The sequence below is a fragment of the Limulus polyphemus genome, unplaced genomic scaffold (assembly GCF_000517525.1).
Source record: "Limulus polyphemus unplaced genomic scaffold, Limulus_polyphemus-2.1.2 Scaffold376, whole genome shotgun sequence".
Taxonomy (NCBI): domain Eukaryota; kingdom Metazoa; phylum Arthropoda; class Merostomata; order Xiphosura; family Limulidae; genus Limulus; species Limulus polyphemus.
In genome coordinates, this window is record NW_013665986.1 from 526,957 (window position 1) to 532,964 (window position 6,008).

Here is a 6,008-nt window from a genome sequence, read left to right on the forward strand (position 1 = left end):
CTTTATTTATATTAATGAGATAATTCTGGTTTTTCTTTCAACTTACTAGCAATAAGGAAAACTACAAGGAATGCTAGTAAGTTGAAAGAAAAACCAGAATTATCTCGTTAATATAAATAAATTCTGCTTTTTCTTTCAACTTACTAGCAATAAGGAAAACTACAAGGAATGCAGCGTATCTTCTGGTTATTTTGGAGCTACAAACAGGTGGTACAATGTTCTTAACGTTTCGGAATGATAAGGAAAATCGGAAAGAAAATATTACAAATCATAGTGTGCGTGAAATTTTCTGTGAGGATATCGAATTACGTTCAGAGTTATGTATTTTAAATCTTTTTATTTATGTATTCGGCGGGAAAGACAAGCACACTCTCTCCTTCAAGCTTGACAAAACTATAATAAATAAACTTAGTATTCCAAAAATTGTTTAATCTTGAAGTCTAGGTTCAAGGGAGGTCCAGTTCAACGTGTGTTATTGGGTTATATTAGTTTTAGAGAATTTCACCCCTCATCAGTTAACCAAAATTAACCAAAGACAGATAAGCTGTATCTATATCATAGTGAAAAGTATCAAACATATTGTTAGTGTGAATGTGCTTTATAGTCACTATGAGAAGAACCTATTCACTGGATAGGTGAAGTGAAGAAAAAGTGTCACTGACCACTATTCAGTTTTTCACATTATGTAACCGCACAATAGTTTTTCTCAATGTGAATATAAAGCACGTTCACACCAACAGTGTGTTTTCATAAAACTATGTTACAAAACAAATATCAAAATAATATGCACAAGCTGATCGAAAAAAATGAAGCTATAATTTTGGAACCATTTCCAATTCTGGTTGTATGCTTCCTTCAGGATATACGTGTTATGATTACTTCTATATATGTGTTATGATTACTTCTCAACGTATCCATTTAAATCGTTGCTTGCTTGCGCTTTAGAGTGTATCAACTAGACATTTGTTAAAAATCGTTTACAAGGGACAGATTTTCTCTGCTGTAAGTAACTTGTCTTCCTATCGTGCATTTTGTTTTTACAACTTTCATGTTCTTTGGGATATTGGTTAACCTAACTACTCAATAAATTTGAACATTCGCTTATTCTTGAACAAGTAGCTCCACCTGGTGATAGTATTAAAGTTAACAGGGTGTATCCCAGCCAACTAGTCCTTTTTTTAGTAGAAACTATAATTGTCAAATATTACTAATAAAATATGAAGCTTTCTGTCGACTGTCATTTAATTTAAACAGTCCATTTTGTATTTATTATTTAGCTTATCTTTTCTTATCTTATCTTATTCCTAGCGAAACGGATCTTGATAAACGTGTAAAAGTTCATGAGGCAACATTTTCTGTCGGAAAATTACGACCCTTAAATAAACCTTGTATTCTCATCCTCTTAGAAAAACTATCAATATGACCGGAAGTGGTCAGAGGTCATCGGTATTCTAGTGTATCCTTCTGTCAACAGCAACCTCCCACTTAACCCCAGCTGGCTGGTCAACAAGAGAGTCACCACGGGTGATTGTCATTGGCACAAGACGGTTGTCACAATCCGTCAGTAGACAGAATCATAACTTTTCCTTAGGCCGAAATCAAGAGCGGGTGGAGAAAATCGCTTGTTCTAACCCAAGAGATTTGTGGTTGAGGGTTTACAAGGGAACTAACAGACCAAATGCTTAAATTAGTGGCCACATTTGTTAACTGATCTCTGTGGCCGTGACGAGATATTCGCTTGGGAGTTCGGTTAGTCATGATGTTTTCCTCGCCGAAATAAATCACTCGAGTGGTCGCAGGGAATGCTGTAATGGGAGCAGGACAAAGATTTACTAGCTAAAAACTGGGAGACAGAAGAGAGAGGAGGAGGTTTACAACACTGGGGGGATTAGCCGTCTCCCACACAGCTACAGGGATTACACCACTCATGTCAGAACTGTATGGTATAAGGAGCTCAGTTAATACCAGTAGGTTGTGGTATAAATTCAAAAGCAGGCTTAATATCATTGTATATTATGCAGTGACAAGTAGTCCCCAAACGGGTCAGCGGCAAATTTCGTGATTTACAATGCTAAGATTCGAGGTTCGATTCCCCACAGATAGCACATTGTATAACCTTGCGCTAAAATCCAACAACGACAAGACTATAAGAATATAATACTATGAACTCTTTGTATTCTTATTTAACTGAATAAAAAAAACTCCCAATCAGTTTAAGACTGAACCAGTTTTGTTAGTATAAGTATTATCTTCATAAATTCAAAATTTTAAGACGTTTGGGTAAAATGTCAAAGTCATGTACATTAGGAGTTTTATTGTGATACCATTTTATGAGCCGAGTCCAATGTCATCCTGTAGTGAGCAAAATATATAAGGTTGGATCGTTAAATAACAGTATATCTGTGTGTGTTTCTTCTTTTAATAATTAAACACAAGTGTCAACTGATAAATACCTTCTATAAACGTTTCTTAAGGTTATTTTCCACCTCAAACTCCCTTAGTTTAGCTGTTAGTGTTACTTTATTGTCATGGTTGTTCATTGCGTTCAACTTATCTTGTCAGGCAGAAATCCCATTTCGCAGGTGATTCATAAGATAGGCCAGTATTTTATGTTGTAGTTATTCGTTCGTTTTTAGTCCCGACAGTTAAATATTGACTATAGTCATTAACTCAGCACTCCGACAGTCAAATATTGACTATAGTCATTAACTCAGCGCTCCGACTTTCAAATATTGACTACAATCATTAACTCAGCACTCCGACAGTCAAATATTGCTGCTTTAAATGCTTCTTTATTTTCACGTTAGCAGTGATAAATTAGTTGTTGTTTTTTTATCTAAAGCACAGACTTTTTGTTTGTATGTGTCTCGTTACTCACTACTGAATGGTATGTGAAAATAAATGAATTTTGAAATGGCTTCTATTTTTAAAAAAAGAGCGGTTCAACAGCAAATTGTATTTTAATATCGCTTTTAAGAAATCAAATCTCACAGCACTTCTTTTAAATAAAAAGATGAATGTAGAGTGCGCACTTGCCAACTACATCATTTCTCATTTCCTAGCCTCACATTTTCACACTTCGTTTTGTTTTATATGCTTCCAACTGTATAAAGCATATTTTTCTGGGCTTATGGATAGTACGGCTATTGATAAAATATTGTTCTACGTAACGTAGTGGTGATACACAATAGCTATTGAAATGTATACAAATCAAGTGCTTAGACCAGATCTCAGTTTCTATTGGCAACACCATACTCAGTATTTTGAACAGCTTGTTATGAAGTTTCAACAAGAGTCCCCCCCCCTCACTAATATATCAGTTGCTTAATTAAATTCCTTTCTTATGTTTTTTTTTTTTGCCCTTTAAAAGACTGATCGAACTTCTTTTGAATTAAAAAAAATCTTAGTTTCAGAATGATTGCATTAAAAGGGACTTTAAAAAGTATGATTATAGAAGTTGACTATATGTGTAGGCGTGGGACAGCAATAAGGTTACGGAGTTACGACTCTGGAATCCGGGGTTCGATTCCGCGTTTTGTTTTAAACAAACAAGTTCTTCAATAAGATGATTTTCTGTCTCATCACTTTATCCGTACTCGGAACTAGTTTTTTCTAAGGATTTGACGAGAGCTCAATTTCGTGATACTCAATACTTGTTTTATTACGTTTAATTAACCATAATACTTTTTAACAACTTTCCTGTTTCTGATTTTTGTACCCAATCCCTAAGTTTATTATAGAAAGGCACTGCTGACGTAGAAGTATTATGTTTGTTATAATTTTGACAAAAAATTGTGTTAGAGTTTCAACTTTTATTTTTTTCATTTCTTCTTTGGCTAGGCGTGGCCTATTGGTTAGTATGCCCGAATTGTAAATCCAATGATTCGTGATTTGCTCTCTGCGTTTAAAGAGAGACCGGTCATTTCTTACTGCTCGTTCAGACAAGAGTAACGAAAAAGTTTGCTGCGGGTGCTATTAATAAGGTTCCTTCTCTCTAATGTATCAGTTCAAAATTAGAGACGGCTACACACAGATAGGCCTTTATTTAGTTTTGTGCGAAAATTCTGAAACAAACAAACAAACACTTATTATTTTGTTTATTTGTTTTTTTATTATAGACTCTACAACGTTTTAAACGATCTCTATTTCTTTTTTTTATGAGGGGAAGAAAAAAAAGTTGAAATTCTTTCTCTTTAAACACAATTTACGGGTCGGAAAGTTTCTGATGCTCAGGGGAACACATGAATACACTTAACAGTACGTTTTAAAGAATCTTCATAAAGCAGCAGGTGCCTGGCAAGAAACTGGTTTACAGTATTGAGTAGCAACAACTGTAGCTTTACGATGTGAAACTAGCACTTCATAAATATCAGTGGAAGAGCTTCCCTCCCGCTAGGCGCCGCTGTTCCGCTTAGGTTAATCTTTATGTGCCTCTTAAAGACTACCCATTTACAGCAATAATAATTTCGTGTCGAGAAAATCCTATACTGCACATAGATTTAGTTGTGAGATTTGTGTTGCCGGAAGAAAACACGGAAGTAATATACCGATATCTGTGAACATAACCAGATCAATCTGTAAAGTAACGCTAATCTTTATATAACTGTTAAGCTCTAAAGATTAGAAGCTAAACAGTGTTTTTACATAGTGACACTTTTCTGGATAGAATAATGTAAATAATTTAATTCGTAATGAACTTCACCAATAATATTAACAAAGAACCAAGATCTTGATTTCAGAGGTTTCTGCAGAAGTAGAAAGAACCTACTCACGAGTAGGGTTAAACTGTTTATCATATTTAACCTCTCCTAGCCAGCCTCACTCGTTGTTAAGTAGAAATGTTGTTATTATACTGTGTTCGTATGTACTCTATAAATGTAGTATTTATTTTATTTGTTATCTTATCTACGTAATATTTATTTAACTGAGTATTCTACATATTTAGTGTATAATATTTTTTTTACCTTACTAGTATATCAGTTGATTAATTAAGTTACTTTCTTATGCTTTTTTTGTAACCATTTTTTCTGCCCTTTGCAGGACTGATCGAACTTCTCTTGAATTTAAAAAAATCTTAGCTTCATAATGATTGCATTAAAGGGGATTTTAAAAAGTATGATTACAAAAGTTGAAAAATATGATTTTAAAAATCGTAATAATTTGTTTTTTCTAATTGTATTCATATGAATTACAAGCCGTAAAGATTTTGAGAAAGCGAGAAAATGAGAATAAATATCAGTTCTAACACCTAAGATATATATGGACGATCCCTTCACGTTCTAGGTTCTATTTACGAGAAAACTCGTAAAGTATACGACCAAGTTTAAGTTTGTGCAGTCTGGGATTACACTACTTCCTGATTTTTATTACTGGGCTCCATGAAGTGGATTTAGACGTAACTGGAACACAAACCAGTTTCGTGAGATTAAACTGAAAAATAACTGAGTCTTGATATCAGCCAGAGTCTAATTAGGGAATTTATAGCTAAACTTAAAGACTAGTTAACTTCTATCACTAGTCGTAGATCGATATGTAGTGAGATTACAGTTCGCATTACAATTAAAAACCGTTTAATACTATTAGAATAATAAGTGACTACTATAGCTGCGAATGTTAATGTAGGCTTATGAAAATGGGCTTTAAAACTCAGATTCAAAACCCAAGTCGAAAGTCCGTGTTTTCTGGCAACAATAAATGCTGGAGTTGAAACATTTACAGCCAAAGGATAAGCTTCATATTCCAGTGTTGGTAACATGTTACGTGTTACATTCCTCTTCTCTTTTGAGGAAATGTGTTTCTTTCGTCTTATCTAATGTGTTTTGTTTGTGCAATAAATTCTGACATTTTAGTATAGCACTACGCAAAGCAGTTTTGACTTCATAGACACATTTGAGGAAATGTGTTTCTTTCGTCTTATCTAATGTGTTTTGTTTGTGCAATAAATTCTGACATTTTAGTATAGCACTACGCAAAGCAGTTTTGACTTCATAGACACATTTGAGGAAATG